Source organism: Pseudonaja textilis, chromosome Z (genome assembly GCF_049901715.1).
Source record: "Pseudonaja textilis isolate UNSWEBS1 chromosome Z, rPseTex1.2, whole genome shotgun sequence".
Taxonomy (NCBI): Eukaryota; Metazoa; Chordata; class Lepidosauria; order Squamata; family Elapidae; genus Pseudonaja; species Pseudonaja textilis.
Window position 1 is genome coordinate 32,080,692 of NC_142008.1, and position 19,606 is coordinate 32,100,297.

The 19,606-nt window shown below is 36.1% G+C and overlaps 1 protein-coding gene and 1 non-coding gene across 8 annotated transcripts in view; both read right to left on the bottom strand.

Moving 5' to 3' along the window:
* Positions 1-19,606, bottom strand: part of THSD7A (thrombospondin type 1 domain containing 7A) — a 323,850-nt gene that overhangs the window by 296,051 nt on the left and 8,193 nt on the right. The gene's annotated exons all lie outside the window — the stretch shown is intronic.
* On the bottom strand, positions 13,667-13,792 carry LOC113440183 (small nucleolar RNA SNORA5). Its single transcript, XR_003374690.1, has one exon. It is a non-coding gene; the product is annotated as a small nucleolar RNA SNORA5 (small nucleolar RNA).

Genomic DNA, 19,606 nt, shown 5'->3' on the forward strand with positions numbered 1-19,606 from the left:
AGAGTCTAGGGCTGAAACTTGGGGGTTCATGCAGTTATAGAACCACAAAATATTGATCACTACATTATATCCAGGCAGGGATCCATTGAAAACAGGACAATAGATTTATTTTATTTAGCATGTGGCAGGACAATAGAAATGATACATGATAAGAAGTCAGCATTAGGATGGTGCTGTTTCAAGCCATTTATAGTTTTTGTGGACTGGAAGAAATTGTACATTTCACTATCAGGAAAAAAATATTTAATATAGTTCCAAAATATTCTCTATCTATTTTTTGCATGCAAATAATATCGTACGTTCCATTGGCAATGATATTCATTATCATTTACAATCTGAAAATATGAATATCATTCTAAGGTTTGTTCTATTTCCTATGGGAATTGGTCTGTCTATCTATCTATACATATTTGTTTTTCCTTATTTTGAATATATTTGCCTATCCTCAAAAAAATAAAATATTTAATTTGGATACCTTTTTATTCCCTAAACCCTACAGATAGTCACCAACCCTTTTTAGTCTCTCATTATGACGACATGTAATTTATAGCTCCAGGAAAGCACAATACAAAGTCCTGAGAGATTTAGTTATTAGCTCGTTATTCCATACAGTCCTGCAGGGAATCTGTAGAGATCGGGAAGAAAAGTTATCCAAAACAAAATAGCAGTCATTACCTTCCTATTTGAAATTCAGCCACAACTCAAGCTACAATGTATATTTTATCAAATATACGCTAATTAATTCTGATTACATTTTAACTTTTTTCTTCTTTAGAATTCAGAACCCCCATTTAATACCAATAACCTAATAAAGCCTGCTTGGAACGTTATGACTTATTTCACAACATTATCAAAAGACAGAGAGATTTATATATTTTTAATAACAATATACTACAAAAGATCAAAATAAGTTTCCAACAGCACTAAAGACAATAGAAATTATATGGTCTCAGTCAAATTCATTTAAAAGGAAATTATCATAGAATATTGTCATTGTAATGCCATGCTACTAATGACATACATACTGACATCAAATATTGGAGAATTATAACTCTAACATCCTCACAATCAAAGCATTCTGAAATAGTGCATTTCTAATAATACTGAAGAAACCTAGTTGAATAATGTTTATTTATTTGTTAGACTTACTGCCGATGACTTTGAACAGCATCTGGTACAAATGTACAAATCTGGTTAAAAATCTGATTAAAAAAAATAGAAAATGACAATAGGAACATCAAAGTATACTTCTATATACAGTATAAGCACATTAGAGACATTACATTAGATTACTCCAAATCCAGAAGAAGAAAAATGTAAACTTTATAAGCCAACCTCAAAGTCTGACTTGTTGTTCTATCATTAAGTCATATCCAATTCTTCATGAACCCATGGACTGTAACATGCCAGCTCCCACCCCATTCCCTACTCTCTCCCAGAGTTTATTCAAATTCATGTTTATTCAATCAGTGACACTTTCTAACAATCTTATCCTCTGCCATCCCTCCTTCTTTACCTTCAATCTTTCTAATCAACATAGTCTTTTTTCAGGAGTCATCTCTTTTCATTCAGTGACCAAAGTGCTTGAGCTTGAGCTTCATAAACTTTGATAAAAACAAAATGTTAATAGTTTCCCTAAAATTCAGTATAATAGGAGTCATTTGAATTTCTAAGGGAATGTTGTTCCAAAAAAAGTATTATCCCTGTTGATGACTTCCCTCTGAGAAAGAAGATATGGAGAAAGCCTGCTCTACCAGTTTTTATTAGACAAACAAATTATGCCCCACATTTCCTGGCCGTACAACAACTAACTGCAATGACCTACTACATATTGACTTTACAGAAGTTAATGTAGAAAAGGCACTACGTAACCTAAAACCATCCCTATCTATTGGCCCTGATGGATTATATGCATACTTCTTTAAAAAGCTCTCCTCTGCCATAGCAGAGCCCCTAAGCATTATATATGATATGTCATTCAGAACCAGCTCCTTACCGAACCTATGGTCCTTAGCTACAGTCATCCCTATCTTCAAAAAAGGTGACCCCAGCCTGGTTGAAAACTACAGACCAATCTCACTGTGTTGTGTTCACGTACAAAGTCATGGAATCAATCATTAACCAATTCATTACCCTCCACTTAGAGTCAAACAACCTACTCTCCAAAAAACAATTCGGTTTCTGGAAAAAAAATGTCCTGCAACCTACAACTCCTACACTGCAAAAACATATGGACTATTCTACTCAACCAGGGTAAAGCAATAGATGCAATTTACATAGACTTCTGCAAAGCCTTTTATTCAGTGGTGCATGACAAACTACTGTTAAAACTAAACTCTTATATAGCATTTCTGGATCCCTTCATAAGTGAATTACTGCATTCCTGTCAAATAGGCAACAAATAGTAAAAATCGGGAGCGCTATATCAAACCCTGCTCCAGTTAACAGTGGTGTCCCCCAAGGCAGCGTTCTAGGACCCACACTCTTTATATTCTATATAAATGACCTTTGCAATCACCTTAAAAGCAACTGTGTCCTCTTCGCGGATGATGTAAAACTATTCAATACCACCAACAATGCTACTGTTCTTCAAACAGTTGATTATGTGTCTGAATGGTCAAACATTTGGCAACTCCGAATCTCGACCAACAAATGCTCTGACCTACACATTGGTAAAAAAAAATTAGCACACCAAATACAAACTAGGCAGATATAACCTCGTTGATGACCCTTACTCTGTCAAGGACCTTGGAGTACTCATATCTAATGATCTAAGCACTAAAGCTCACTGTAACAGCATTGCCAAGAGTTGTAGAGTTGTAAATCTAATCTTATGAAGCTTCTCCTCTGGAAATATTGAATTGTTAACTAGGGCATACATAATTTTTGCCAGACCAATACTCGAATACAGCTCATCAGCCTGGAATCCACACTGCATATCGGACATTAATACAATTGAGCGAGTCCAGAAGTATTTCACGAGAAGAGTACTACACTCCTCTGCTTGCAACAGAATATCCTTTATCACCAGACTTGAAATTTTGGACTTGTACAATCTTGAACTTGGCCGCTTATGGTTGGACTAAGCGTAATACACAAAATTATCTGCTACAATGTGCTACCAGTCAATAACTACTTCAGCTTCAACCGCAACAATACAAGAGCACACAACAGATACAATATCAGTGTTAACCACTCCAAACTTGATTGCAGAAAGTACAACTTCAGCAACAGAGTGGTCAATGCCTGGAATGCACTACCTAACTCTGTTGTTACATCCTCAAACTCCCACTCCTTTAACCTCAAACTATCCACAACTGCTCACCCCATTCCTAAGAGATCTATAAAGGGCGTGCATAAATGCACCATCGTGCCTTCCATCCCTGACCCCATTTACTCGTACCTATTTCCTGTATTCTTACTCATGTTTATACTTATACCTATTATCTTGTAAGAGATTGACAAATCAAATAAATAAATAAAAAATAAATAAAAATAGTTGATCTCAAAGTTACCTAGGTCCTAAGCCATAGGCTGCATAAATGAAAACCAATACATTGGATTCTTCATTGAAGCCAAACAACCACTGCAGCATTCAAAATAGTGATATTAAAATATATTAGCAAATTGAGATGTGACCATGACTGCTCAAGCCATGACTGCATTCTAGACCAGGTATAGCTTCTGAATCTTCCTTATGGAGAAGCCATGTAGATGAACTTACATGGGACAGTCCATGTAAATCGTGTTGCAATAGTCCAAGTGAAAGATAACTAAGGCTTCCTACCTCAGGAGAGCTCATACCGCACAAAATAGATTTACATGAAGGCTTTCTGGTCATAGCTGCCACCTGCTCATTGTGGAGGAGCCGTGAATCAAGTAGGACTATCAAATTATAAACTAGGCCCTTACAGCTCAAGCCAATCCAGAAGGAGACAGAATATCCCTGGAATTGAATGGTCTTCACCCCACAGCTATACTGAGACTGAGACTAAGCTGATCATTCAGGTCTAAGATCATCTTCCAGGCTTTGAGATAGCACCTCAACAACATTACCTGTTCAGTGCATGATCAATATGTAAATTAATATATAATCTCCACACTGATAATATATAACCCTATGTTGAAAGATGATCTTACCCAATGTCTTTATTGAAATATTAAAAAGAAGACTCAAACATCTACAACAACCTACAGTAGAGGGTCCAAGGGCAAATTCTCTCTTCTTCACCACTGGCTGAAGTCAGCAATTTAGGAAAAAAGAGTCACTGTACACAGTGCCCCACTTTACCAGCTCTTGGAGGCAGTCCATATGCTACCAGGATCAATGGTATTACAAAGCACTTAGAGATCAACGCCAGGAAGATCGTACTCTCTCAGATCCAATGTCAATAAAGGTCATCTATAAGCATAGTCAATTTATTTTGGGCCATACTTAACCCTGAATTGAGACTAATATGAATCCAGATAATCATTTCCTCCAAAGCTCAGTGCAATTACAGAATATCATCCTCTCTGCAACCTTCCCTGGAAAGGAAAAGTTGTGTATTATTCCATAGTGTTTTGGAATTTTTCATGGAACAATAAAGAAATGCATCCAATAAAGATCAAGCCAAACCACATATAAGGAAGTCCCAAGAACCTACATTGCACTAAGCTATGAGTGAATTTGTAAATCATTGACTTTGGTTTAGCATTATGTGTGTACAGCCATATGTGTTTTAGTCAATAAAATAGAATTAAATAATTGATTATATACTACAACACAGAGACCAGTTCTGAATCACAGGCTGTAGATGTTCTGCTCATCTTCCTCATTTAAGTCAGAATTGAATTTGAGGAACAATATGTAATTTCAGCAAGGAAGGATTTAAATTAGGAAATAATGTGTCTCAACCTTGCAGTAGTATACTATGATAGATAGAAAAATGATAGATTTCTTCAATCACAAATGGTTATTGTTGAAATATCAACTTAAAGAAATCTCCCCCAACCTTGGTAGCCACTAATAATAACTTCTGGAATACCCAGAAATAGATATAATAAATCTTAGGAGTTGATGTCCAGACACCTGAAGGGATCTGAGATTGAAGAACTCTGAACTAAACTATGATATTCCCAATGTGACTGTGAAAATTAATTCTCACTTACTCAGGAAAAACAAACAAAATCTAAACTTATCAAAACAAGAGATCTCCCCACTCCCATCCACCTACACCAGAGCTCAGTCTAATAAATGGACAAGAGAAAGGGTTGTGAAAACTGAAATCTGAAACACAAACACAAGAGAGATAAAGGGAGAAAGGGAACTGGAGCCATTGTCAATTTTATAAACTCTACAATGACATGAAAGTATGTTTAGTACACTGAGACCAAAACCTATCAATATAGACAAAACCCATTCTCAGGTGTTTCTTGGGGTCTAGCCCAAGTTTTCACCAACAGGAAACTTAGCATTTCTGTTTAATGTTACTTTCACATCCTAAAAGAAGGCAATGGTGATTTCTTTCCATATTGTTGCCCAGAAAAATGTTCAGCTTTGGTTTGTGTATATAGATTGCTTTCCAGACCAGTCCCATCACTGGAACATTTGCTGTATTAATACATTTCTTATGCAGAGAGACAAATAGACATAAGAACTTGTTTACTCTTTGGCGCTTTTAATAGCAGTGTCTTTCACCACTATTGATTATAACATCATTTATAATCAATTATAAGATTATAACAAAAATAATGGGCATTTTCTCCAAAAGCAAATTTATTTGTGTTGTTTTAGATGTCACTGGTTGTCTAATTGTGAGCATCTTCTCAGGCTGTTCGTTTTCCTCTTGTTCACTTTCCTCTTATCCTCCATGTGTTCTCTGAAGTCAGGGATGGTCAGCTAGATCTGCTACCTGCTCATGTTCACATATATTATAGAGGGAAGAACAGGAATTAGCTATGGTATGGCCTGGTTATCTCTGTATTTTAGTGAATCTAATTATACAGCAGACTCATAGCTACTCCCTGAGAGCGCTTACTTTCCTAACAAGGTGAACAGTCCTCTATAATGCTGTGTGGAATAAATTTGAATAGCTAATAAAAGTAAGGCATGTTATTTTCATATTATTTATCATCCTATATTCATTCTCTCTCTCTCTCTCTCTCTCTCTCTCTCTCTCACACACACACACACACACACACACACACACACACACGAACGAAGTGAAATTCAAAACAAAATTTATGGTTAAGTGCCAATTTGTTCAAAGGTTAATAAACAACTATTGAGCATCCACAGGCAGAATAGGACACAATCCTTTCCAGTTGGGTCAATATAATATTGATTCTGCTCAGTGGTGGCATTCAAGTTTTTTTTACTATCGGTTCTGTGGGTGTGGCTTGGTGGGCATGGCAGGAGAAGGATACTGTAAAATCTCCAGTCAAAGGTGATATTTTCCAGTTCTCCCAACTACTCAAAATTTCCGCTACCGGTTCTCCAGAACTGGTCAGAACCTGCTGAATACCACCTCTGATTCTGCTGCTATATGAAAGTTTAATATTGAAGTTGTCTATGCAGCATTGTGCATCTACTTTTAATGTGTACTCACATTAGTGGCATGAACTTTAGACTAATTACTGTTTTAGATGAATTTTAATGCTATTTCATTTCCTAACTTTCATCTCTAATTCCTTAAAAACACTATGTTGTTCATTGAAGATCCTATTTTATTTAATGCTTTTGGTCAGATGTTCATTTGTTTACCATTCATTATCGCTGGTAGGTGAAGGTTAACATTTAGTAAACAAATTAAAAATATATTAAAGCATGGGCATTTATTCTTTAGCTCATGCTCTTTGACTAAGAGGGTATAAGGATAATGGGTTTGTTTATATTTGTTGAAAATAGGGTCAGAAGTTGCTTTCTTTTTGTTTTCCTTTTTTTCCTGCATTGATTTCCACAATATATTTTCTTATTTCTTATTTCTATATTATTTATTTACTTTTATCTTTTGACGCATGTAAAAACTTTTAATAAAATTAATCTTACAAAAGGTAATATCACACAACTTTTATCTCTGTCAAAAGACCTCTTTCTGTGGAACTTGTAGCCTGGTGAGATTCAATTAAACATTGTCCCTATCAGCAGCTTGTGATAATATTCTATCAGTAACAAGAAGGATGGGATTTGGTGATATCTTCCCCACCCTAATCTATCTACTTGTTATGAAGTGGCAGTTCAGTTGCTGTATATGCTATTTCTTTCTTTTTTAATTCATAGCTGGGATTTATTTTTGCTGTCACTATTTTAGTTATCATTAATGTCTTATGTATAGTTATTGACTACGAATCCACAAATGCTATGTTAAGTGGAATTCTTGGTTTATGCCCTTCCTCAAAAAACCCAACTGGGCTAGGAAGCCATTCAATCAAGCTCACTATATATTTTATGTTATGAATATATATATATATATATATATATATATATATATATATATATATATATATATATATATATATATATATATATATATATAACACACACATGCACATACATACACACACATTTCTAAAAAGATGCAGTGAACTCACTGGCAAACTATAGAGTTTTCCCCCAAACAAATACTCAGCAATGCCTTCTAGTTTGAAAGCAATGATTTGTTGCCTGGTTAAAGAAGAAAACAGAACAATAGAAGCATCATTCATTTTTCCAAACTTATAGGAAAATCATGTTAAACATTAGACTAGAACTGAAAAGCTTGCAAAGCTAGTTGTCAAGCTGATTACAAATATTATGTGTAGAGACAAGGCAGGATGAGCTATTGACAAAATTCCCTTATCAAACAGCAGTACTCAATGTTGCAAAGTTGCATACAATCAATGGCAGACAATACAGAGGAACAATTACTAGCACATGTGCACAGTAGCAAGTACTTCGCATTACATTTGAACAAAACAATGTACTAACATGCAGAGCATAAATAGGCTATTGGTCTATGTATGGCATATGAACGAGGGAGAAGTGGAAAAAACTGTCTCATCATCAAAATTAGATTTTTTTGCTTTGGTTAACTACTCTTTTGAAAGCCATAATTTGAGTTGAAATATACACTTGAAAACCTTTAATTTTAAAATAATGTTATAACGAAAATAAAATAACTATTGAGCAGTAGATTAAACTGAAGTTTTTGTTGCTACTATAAATGCATTAAAATTAGCTGTTTATATGTATATGTAAAGATGCCCACAGACATCTTGGGTGGACAGATATGGCCGCAACTTTGTCCAGCTCTGACCACAACATTGTATGCACAGAAATGCCCATAGCTATTGATGACTACATCCAAGCTGGAAGTGGTTTGACTTTCCTTTCTTCCTGAATGTTTCTCAAATTGGCAGTTTATGGTCCAGATATTATCCATCTCATCTTTTATCTGAGGACCCAGACTGTTGGAGGCAATATGCTGACTCTGTAAACCGCTTAGAGGGGGCTGTAAAGCACTGTGAAGTGGTATACAACTTTCAGTGCTATTGCTATTTATCCCAATATGATACAGAACTACCTCTGCTTGGCTTCTAAGCCCAAACAATATTATTCCAAATTTGGCTATTTTAAAATTTATTTTTTTCCAAAATCTGGAGCTTGGTGGGGTTTTTTTAAGATTTAAAGAAGAAGCTCACACCAATATTCAATATTATTTAATTGTCTAGTGAGCCAGAGTTATCTTGATGACTGAAACAGCATGTAAATCAATGGTGGGATTCACATTTTTTTACTACCAGTTCTGAGCGGATGGCTTTGTGGGCGTGGCAGGGGAAGGATACTGTAAAATCTCCAGTTAGATATGGCATTTGCCGGTTCTCTGAACTACTCATAATTTCTGCTACCAGTTCTCTGGAACTGGCCAGAACCTGCTGAATACTACCTCTGATGTAAATGTGATAAATAAATCAGCTTATCTCATATCCTAGACAAAGGTTTGATACCTTACTCATGAATAGGCCAGGAGAATATTATTTAAAAATAAAAATATTGGATCTTGCATAAAACTATATTTTAAAAGAAAATTCTTCTTATCAACCTACATGATGATTCAAAATATGCTAAAGCTATTTTTCATTGGAATAGTTCAGTTGATGATGAGTATCCTGATTAAAGACCTAAAACACATTTTGAGCCTCAACAACCAAAAATCATCCCACAATATAGACTTATGCCAGCATTCCTTGGTAATCTCCATAACAGGGAGTGGGAAATGTTCTATGTTCTCAATTGATGTGAAATTATTATGGATGTTAAAGTTCTCTTTCCATAATTATACTGTTGTATGTTAGGGGCCTCAAATAACTTTCAGGCATTTTATTTGAATGATGAACTTCATATCTATTTTAAGTCTGGTAGTTTCTCAAAGCTTCATTTCTGTAAATCAGCTACATTGTGAAATCTTTAAAAATCTTGTTGCATTATTTCATACATTGATTCAACTTTTACCAACAGGACATCTTCTGTATGCTTGGGACTACAAATTCCACATCTGGTTCAGGGGTGGGATTCAATTTTTTTTACTACTGGTTCTATGGGCATGGCTTGGTAGGCGTGGCAGGGGAAGGATACTGTAAAATCTCCAGTCAGAGGTGGTATTTGCCGGTTCTCCAAATTACTCCAAATTTCCACTACCAGTTTTCCAGAACTGGTCACAGCCTGCTGAATACCACCACCCCTGATCTGGTTCCAGTTAATAAACATACCTCTAAATCCTTAGATTACAAACTTCAGTCACTTGGAACAAAGGCTTTACAACCCAAATCTATGTATATGTAGAAAACATTATATTGGCTTGCTTGTCACAAATCAAGAAATTATCATTTATTTATTTATTTGATTTGTCAATTGTTTACAGGATAATAGATATAAACATGAATAAGTGTGCTGTCCCAGCCAGTCTATGGGAATTGGATAGTTACTTAGGAATTATGAGCTGTCCCCTTAAGGGAATACATCATGGTAAATGTAGTTAAAGGTATCCTGGGAAATGTAGTTCATGTCACGTGGCCACATCTCTAATCGTGATTGGTCACTGAATTGACCCTCAAAAGGTGGGGGAGGTTAATAGGTATGAATAAATGGGGACAATAGGACAGGGAGGGGAGGCACGATGGTGCACTTATGCACACCCCTTACAGACTTCTTAGGAATGGGGTGAGGTCAATTGTGGATAATTTGAGGTTGAAGGAGTGGGGGTTAGAGGATGTAACAACAGAGTCAGGTAGTACATTCCAGGCATTGACCACTCTGTTGCTGAAGTCGTACTTTCTGCAATCAAGTTTGACATGATTTATATTAAGTTTGTATCTGTTGTGTGCTCTTGTATTGTTGTGGTTGAAGCTGTAGTAGTCATTGACTGATAGGACATTGTAGCGGATAATTCTGTGTGCTATGCTTAAGTCCAACCATAAGTGGCATAGTTCAAGGTTGTCCAAAGTCCAATCCCAAAACCTCAAGCCTGGTGACATAGGGTATTCTGTTGTGAGCAGAGGAGTGTAATACTCTTTTTGTGAAATACTTCTGGACTCGTCAATTATATTAATGTCCAATATACAGTGCGGATTCTAGACTGATGAGCTGTATTTGAGTATTGGTCTAGCAAAAGTTTTGTATGCTCTAGTTAGCAATTCAATATTTCCGGAAGAGAAGCTTCATAAGATTAGATTTACAACTCTTAATGCCTTTTTGGCAATGCTGTTACAATGAGCTCTGGCACTTAGGTAATTTGATATAACTACTCCAAGGTCCTTGACAGAGTGAGGGTCATCAACAAGGTCATATCCACCTAGTTTGTACTTGGTGTACTGATTTTTTTTTACCAATGTGTAGAACAGAGCATTTGTTGCTCAAGATTTGGAGTTGCCAATTGTTTGACCATTCAGACACATAATCAAGGTCACTTTGAAGAACAGTAGCATTGTGACAGTGCTTGTCACAATGGGAAATATTAAGCTTAACATCTTCATATCATTTGCCAAACCAACATACAAGTATAATACAAAATTATTTTTCGAAAGACAGCCAAGACTTTAATAGAAAATCCTGATTGTTTTTCAAAAATCAACAGAATCTGAAAGTGAAGTGTTTAGAAAGTAATTCTTATTTATGTAATGTTTGTACTAGATTTTGGAATGAAATATATATCTACCTTAACATTGTTCTTCTGCAATCTTCTACATATTTTTTAATAAACTCCACTGAAGAAAACAGGATTTATGTCAAACGAACAAGTACAGGAATGTTTAATATAACTATCTCTGATCTGAAGGATCCGATCTGAAGGAGTCATACTATTTCTTTTTGCTTAGCAAAACTTAATATCAAAAGAATTTAAAAAGGTATTTTCAATGAAATAAATCATAAAAATAATCTAAGAATAAACCTTATCACTTTCAATATTAGGAAAACACCAAAATCCGTGCAATGGCTACACATATTTTGCATGTAAATGCATACAATTGTGTTATGCCTTTGTCTTGTTATGTTTGTTTTCTTGTAACAAGTAATTTTATACATGTTATGAATGAACACAGAAATCTAGATACAGTATCTCCAAATAATCTCCAAATGATTCCCAGTTTCTTGAAAGAAAGTACAGAGGCTGGAGATCCATTTTAATAGAGTTTTACTTTTTAAAAAAAGAATTATGCTTAAGGGCATGTTTGTGCATGTATGTTAACTTAGACAACAATTTATCTACTGATAGTATTTCTTAAAGAAATAGGAAAAGTATATAAAATATATATAATAGTCTCATCTACAGCTAAATCACAAGATTTTTTTAGTCATAAAATATTATCTGGTGGTATCTTGTTAATTACCTTACTAATAATGTCATATTTCACTGGAATATTTGTGAAAGGAAAGTAAGCAGGATTTAAGCCTAAGGGCAGACTTTAATAGACTCATAACAAAGATAGCAATAAAAAAAAGACTTATTGCAAGAATTGATTGAGTACCATAGCATATATAGCATGTTTCAGCAGGGCAACATTCACATTTTAATAATTTATAGTATAGATAACTTACTAGTCTAGATAATGGGAACAGCCATAAAAGAGCAGAGCTGAAGCCAGCAAGCTGCATAGCAAAAGAAGATAATTATCCAATAAATTGCACTTGTTCTGTTTTGTCATATGCCTTGATGAATGTGTCTGTAAAATTTAAGCATGTGCTAATTTTAATATCTACATATTTTTCCCTTCTTACAGAAAGAGTTTAGAATATGATGCAAGATCACTTCTGAAATCAAGAAACATCAAGCCAACCTGAACATTTTGCATTTTTCTTGTTTGCTTGTTCTAATTGCTAGTGGTAACCTTAAGGAGTACTAATTCCTTTCCTAATGGGAACATTTGCATTGCAGCTATGTTTCTTGGCAACACAGCCATGTAATAACATAGCTGTCTGCAGTACAGAGTTTGCTTCATCCATCAACTTAAAATGAGTTCTTAGAGCAGTTTCTATATCAATTCACAGTACAATGATGTCTCAAACTCCCACCTCTACTTCAAACATAATTTACCAGCAGAATGGCTTTCTGAATAAATGAAAATTAAATTACAGGTCTGTTCACAATACCAAAACCTATTAGAGGTAAGGCTAAATTGAACAAGAAGTACAAAATTAAAAATAATCCCATCTGAATTGCCTTTGTCCCATTACTCCTTTTATCCTGTTGCTGTTTATGATTTGCAACTGCAAGTTTAGATATACGGATTTCAATGCAAACAGTTCATAATAAACAAACATAGATCAAGAAAACATAGCTTTTAACTAAATGTTAAAAAAGAATAGCATGTCTCTTCCATTCACACACACACACTATTTGTGTATGTATATATATATAATATTTTTATTTCTATTCTCACCTCTTCTCAACTTTTTTATTTAAAGATACTTGCAAACATTTACTTAAATCTATTCCTTTTTTGTTAGCAAAGGACTAAGTATATTAAAAGACTTAAAACATTTTAAGAAGATCCCATTTTATGAAGATCCCAGGATTTATCTGGGATTCTGTCCAAATCCAATCAGCTATTCACACCATCTCTTTCTCAGAGAGCTAAATCCATTATTTCCAGCTCAGAGATTTCTTCTTTGCTCACACTGCTTTATTTTCCCGGCGATAATTCCACTCAATCTAATGCTTTATTGTCTTTGGATATCTTCTAGTCCAGCAGGGTTGTCCAGTCAGGCTGAGGTCTCAACTATTATTCTATTTTCTGGGTGGAGGGGTGTTTCAATTTTTCTTCACATCTGTCATATAGTACCCCATAGCATTCAGCAACCAACTCCATAGATGTGCAAAGCATTCCTTCAGTTAAATGCCTCACTTTATCATACTCTTCCTCTACATTAGGGTTGTCAAACTTGATTTCATTGAAGGCAGCAACAGGATTGTGTTTGACATCAGGGTGGTGGTGGCTGGGGGTCAGAGATGGTATTCAGCAGGTGTTGACCAGTTCTGGAGAACCGGTAGTGGAAATTTTGAATAGTTTGGAGAACTACCACCTCTGACTGGAAATTTTACAGTATCCTTCCCCTGCCACGCCCACAAAGCCGTGCCCACAGAACTGATAGTAAAAAAAAATTGAATCCCACCACTGCTGGTGGGGTGTGTGGCCAGCTCAACATCATTTATGTCGGGAGCACCTATGGTGGCCCAAATGCTGTGCCAGAGAAAATAGGCTCCTGAGCTCCATTTTTGGCTGTGACAGCCTCCTGCAACCCTCTGTCAGCAAAAAAGAGCTTGGGAGGGCTGCACATGGCAGAGGGTTACAGGAGTCTGTCACAGCCAAAAATGGAGCTCAGAAGCCCATTTTCTCTGGCAGAGGCACCACGGGCTGATTCTTTGCTGTTTCCAGGGCAGTCCTGCAGGCCAGATCTAAGCATCCAATGGGCCGGATCCAGCCCCCAGGCCTTGAGTTTGACAGCCCTGCTCTAGATGGACAATAAATAATATATAGGTCCTTACAAACATGATTGCTCCAAGGGATATTGAACTATACAGCAGAAAAAGAAGCAAGCTGAAACTTCCTGATGACCCTGGTGATAGATAACAGAAATCACGTGGTTGTCTTTTCCTTCATGTAAAAGGACATTGTTTACATTTGAAGGTGCTAGAATAGGCTTGAGGTCTCCTCAGAAACGTCAAATTTCAAAACAATGGGGAAGCTGATAGAAAATCTGTCATCTTATCAGATGCTACATTCTGATTTTAAAGGTCATGCTGTAATTTACATTGCCTTTGTATGTCTTATGTATCTTACAATATAACATGAAACCTTGCTGGATTTAGGGTTCTTCTGTGTAACATGGTTCAGGAATTTAGAGGTCTCTGTAGCTGTATGCCCATTGGTTGCTCTATCTTCAAATATTTTGTTTCCTAATTTAAGTGGGGTTTCTTTTTCCACCACACCTAAATAAAAAAGATAAATAAACAATAAACTTTCTCACATTTATCAAATGCCTGCTGAAAAATAAAAATCTCATCTGTACACCTTTTACCCGGTAAACTCACACACAATTACACTTTCCAAATTCTGTACCTTTTTACTCTTGTATCAAATTTGTTTCATTTTTGCTCTTGGAAGTCCAAATTCTGCCAAATAGAATCCCAGTCAAACTTCACAAACTGTGATGACCCAGAGTGGGATACAAAACAAACACAGTCACAAAAAAACAGGAGAAGCCCCTTTTATTCCTTCACTTTGCTTCCAAGCTCCAAAAATCCTTGACTGCAGACAAAAAACTCCCACGCAAGCAGTTACAAGAAGGAGGAAATGCTGTTTCAATTATAAAGAGTAAAAAAACAACACAAACCAGGCAAGATAAGGGCTTGAAGACATCCACAGATATCAGAAAACACACTGGGAAGGACACCAAACTCAGAGAGGAACAATAAACTAGAGATATTTCCACGCTTTGTTTCCAGCACTCGCCCATAGCATGTCCATCCTCTTATCCAGTTGTCACAGCTGCAGCCCATGAAGAGGATCAAGGCCCTCTCCTCCCCAGTAGACCACCTCTGTCCCTTATCCTCTCCTCCCTGCGTGCCCTAGGATAGAGAGGGGATGGGCCTGGGTCCTTCTCTGACTGCCCAGCCGGCCTCTGCCCTTCCCCAGCCTCCTCCACAACCTCTGGAGCCACACTTCCACTCCCTGTCGGGGTTCGTCCTCTGACTCAGAGTCAGCCTCCACCAGGGACATGACATAAACTAAACTCTCTGTAGTTTTTGTGAATATGTTTTTGCTACTCTCACCTTTATTAGAGGAACAATAACAATATTTTTCCTAAATGTCAAGCATAGTTGCAAGATTTCACATATAAAACTTATTATTGATTTGTCTATCATTATTAAGTACTGCACTGAGCATACAGAAACTCTAACCACGATATTCCTACTTTCGTTCACAGCAGCAACAACCTAGATGACATCTGTTCACACTTTCTCATGTGCACTTTAATCCTTTCATTACTTGCCTATATTCATCAATTTTACTCCATAAGATCTGACTACCTTTAATAAGATCTAGGATATCTTTTATCTTAACTCATTATTGCATACACTTGTCTTTTGTTTCATTTTAGATGTTTATTTTGTACAATATTTTTAAAAGCGTTTTATTCTACCCTTGTTTTTTATGAATAACTCAAGGTAGTAAAAATACCAAGTACATCTTCCTCCTCCTATTTTCCCCACAACACCTTTGTATGGTGAGTAGGGTTGAGTGAGGGTAAGGAATGGCCCAAGGTCACCCAACTGGCCTAAGGCAGGATTAAAACTCCTCATCTCCTGGTTTCTAGCCTGGGCCTTAACCATTAGACCAAACTGACTCTTTTTACATTCTATATCAATAATTTGCCACATGCCAGAGTTGTTGCCAGATAGTCTTGAATGCCCCTTAATACTACAGATATTAATCTGTACTGTCAATCATGCTTTTAGTGAATTAAGGGTTTTGTTCAGCACATAGACAGAGAAGGTGCAGAATTATGTTACCAGAACCAGGTACACCAACGCTACTTGAATCTTTTTCAGTATGAATACAAGCAATATGAGTGCAATATCAGTTCCTGAGGCTGCAGATTGTAGAACTATAAGCCAGATTAATAAGTGTTTAATATGAATTGCCAGTTGACTTTGAACAACTATGTTCATGTTTTGCATTCCTGTTGTCAATTTTCTGCAAACCTGAATTACCTAGCATTTACTCTATTGCTAAGCTGCTGGTTTTGTAACACATCCCATGTTCTTGTTTTATTTTTACAAAACATTATTACAACTGAATTGTGTACAGATAGTCCTCAATGTACAACAGTTCATTTAGTGATCATTCAAAGATACAACGGCACTGAAAAAGGTGACTTATGACAATTTTTCACACTTTGCAGTATCCCCATGGTCACATGTTCAAAATTCAGATGCTTGGCAATTGACTCATATTTATGACGAAGACAATGTCCTGGGGTCATGTGATCTCATTTTGCAACTTTCTGCCAAGCAAAGTCAATGGGGAAGCCAGATTTACTTAACAACTTTGTTAATAACTTAACAACTGCAATGATTCACTTAACAACTGTGATCAATAAGGTCATAAAATGGGGCAAAATTAACTTAACAAATGTCTCGTTTAGCAACATAAATTTTGGGCTCAATTGTGGTTGCAATTCAAGCTCTGGCTGCATTAAACTAATACTATAATAGCATACTGAAACTATTTATTTTGGCCTAAAAGAGAATCAATAAATAAAGAATTAATATAGTGCCATTTCCTTAACTCCCTGTCCTATATTATGCTACAATGGTAGCAGCTGGGATAGTGGGAATTCTAGTATAAGTAAGCTAGCTATTAATGCATCCCAATCTAATCAGCGAAACAAAAATGTTGTACGCAAAAGGCCTTAACATCTAGTTTGATATTTTTGCACTATAGTAATAACACTACTAACAAAACAGCAGCAGCAGCAGCAGCAAACAATATATAAAAAACAATCCTGTGGATCTTTGTTTTAAAATTCCTTCAATTAATTCCTGAATCTATGGCTTATTATAAATTTCAGCAATCTGAATGTCTAAACAATCTTTTTAAAGGTAATTTGGGAAATGAGAATTTTTATTGTTTAGAAAAATACTGCAAAAGCAAGAACATTCAACATACTTAGATAGAAATACCAATGTGTTTATCTCAAGATGAGTGTATCATCTAATATTGCAACAATAATTTGTCAAAGATAGGATAAACAAGATTTCTAGCTCTACATGCAACACTGGAAACAAATTACATGCCAAAAGACTATATTTATTTTCATATTTAATAACCATAAACAATTTCAAAAGGTTTGCATGGGCATGGACAGCGACAAACCACAACTGATGTATGATGATGCATGTATGATGTATTAGTCTTTTTCTGCTATTTTTTCAACTAATTATGGAAAAACATAAATCAGTCCCTTTTAACACTGTAAGATAGTTTAAAACTTTTCGCCTGGGTGCAAAGAACTATGAAACTAGTAATCTTACTTCATGTGAATACACTAAAGAAATAAAACACATTATTATCTTAATGTGGAAATAGTAACCATGAGAAAAATCTATGCATCTTTGACACAATGAGAATGAGAAGGATTTTAATTTGCTAATCTCTTTGATAAAATCCTTGACTAAGGTTTCTAAATCCAAGAAATTGGGGAGGGTTCCTTCAGATTTGTCACATCCCCCTTTCTTCTGCAGATTCAGCTGATTCTTATCTGGCCATTGTTTAGTTTCAGGCTTTTCTCTTGTCTTCCAGCATCATTCCCACATACCATTGCACAAAGATAGCTAATATCTATCAAGGATTTTTGAAAGTTGTAGTTTCAACCTTTCTGCCAGGGAGATAAGTGGGCATGATACAACTGCAGTAGACTCAAATATTTTGGTAATCACAGGAAATTTGGGAGATGGGAGGGAGGGGGAATCATCTCATGGTTGCATTCTGCTAAAAGACCAGATGTCGATGACTTGATTTTAATCTTTACTACAAGAATTGCCTGCTCTTTGGTCTTTATTAAAAGAATTGTCTGTCAGCAGTACATACACAGGGTAGAAATATTGTTAAAATGGTCACAATGTGACACTTAATCTGGCTGCTACATCTGTATTTTATTTTGTTTCTAGGACACTTCCAGTATTAATGGCCCTTAGGCAAAATTTAATTGTATGCATGCTTCATTTAAATGCAAATAAAATGTGACCCTTTTTTTCTCCCTAAGGGAACTGTGGCAACCTGAAGCAGCAATCCTAGGATACCATTAAATGTGATTTTGATTTTAGCAAACAATGGTTTGTTCAAAAATAGGATTAATGTAGCCAAATACTGTGCAAATTCAGTATCTATTTGCACAGACATTAAAAGAACTTCTTCCAAGCACGTGTATCCCAGGTTGTAGCCTTAGAGCAGAATTCTATGTACATCTATTCAAATGTCCCATTCCAATCTTTTCAGATAAGTGTGTATACTGGTAATACTGAATCCTTAGAGAAGGGTGGTGAAGGTAACATAAAAGTGAAACAGTATGTCATATGCAGCTTTCTAAAATATATAACTTATTCCAGCAAAGAGGAAAAATACAACTGGCAACTCAATGGTAAAGCATCTATTTTAAAGGAAGTTTGATTCCTGTCATCTCCAAGAGAACAAGAAATATAATGAACAAAAAGCTCCTATTGGTTAAAGCCACTGGTGCTCAACTGGATGAACCGAAGATCTGATTTTAAGACAAGATAATTTCTTATGTACCTATAGGACAGAGGAGTCAAAGTTGATTTCATTGAGGGCCAAATCAGGGTTGTGTTTGACCTCGGGTGGGCCAGAGGGAATGACCAGGGGCTGTGGCAACTCAACATCACTTGTATCGGGGTGGTGGTGCCTGTGGTGGCCTGAGCACTCGGCCAGTGAAAACAGGCTCTTGAGCTCTGTTTTCACCAGTGATGGCCTCCTGTGATCCTCTGCCAGCGAAAATGGCTCAATTTCTGCTGGCAGGGGCACCGTGGGCCAGTGCTTCACTGTTTCCAGGGCAGCTCCACAGTAACTAAGGGGTGTGCATAAGTGCACCATCGTGCCTACCGTCCCTGTTCTATTGTCCCCATTTATTTGTACCTACTTCCTATATTCTTACTCATGTTTATACTTATATCTATTACCTTGTAAGCGATTGACAAATCAAATAAATAAAATAAATCCAAGCACCCCATGGGCTGGATCCAGTCCATGGGCCTTGAGTTTGGCGGCCCTGCTATAGGAAGTACAGAGTTAGGGGAGTTTGTTTGTTATTTACTTTAGCCAGGTCCCTTCTTTCCATTGATTTCAACAAAAAGGAACCTCTTAACTCCAGATTACAAAGGTGAAGATCACAGTCCTAGAATCATGTAAAGAATTAAATAACCTTTGAATTCAAAGTTGTCATTTACCTCTTTCTGAAATGATCCATCCATCTATCACCAGTACAACCAGTACAATAGTAGCCTTTTCCATAGGCATACAATAGTATGAGTGGCATGCCTACTTTGCCCTCTCTAATGATCATATTGCT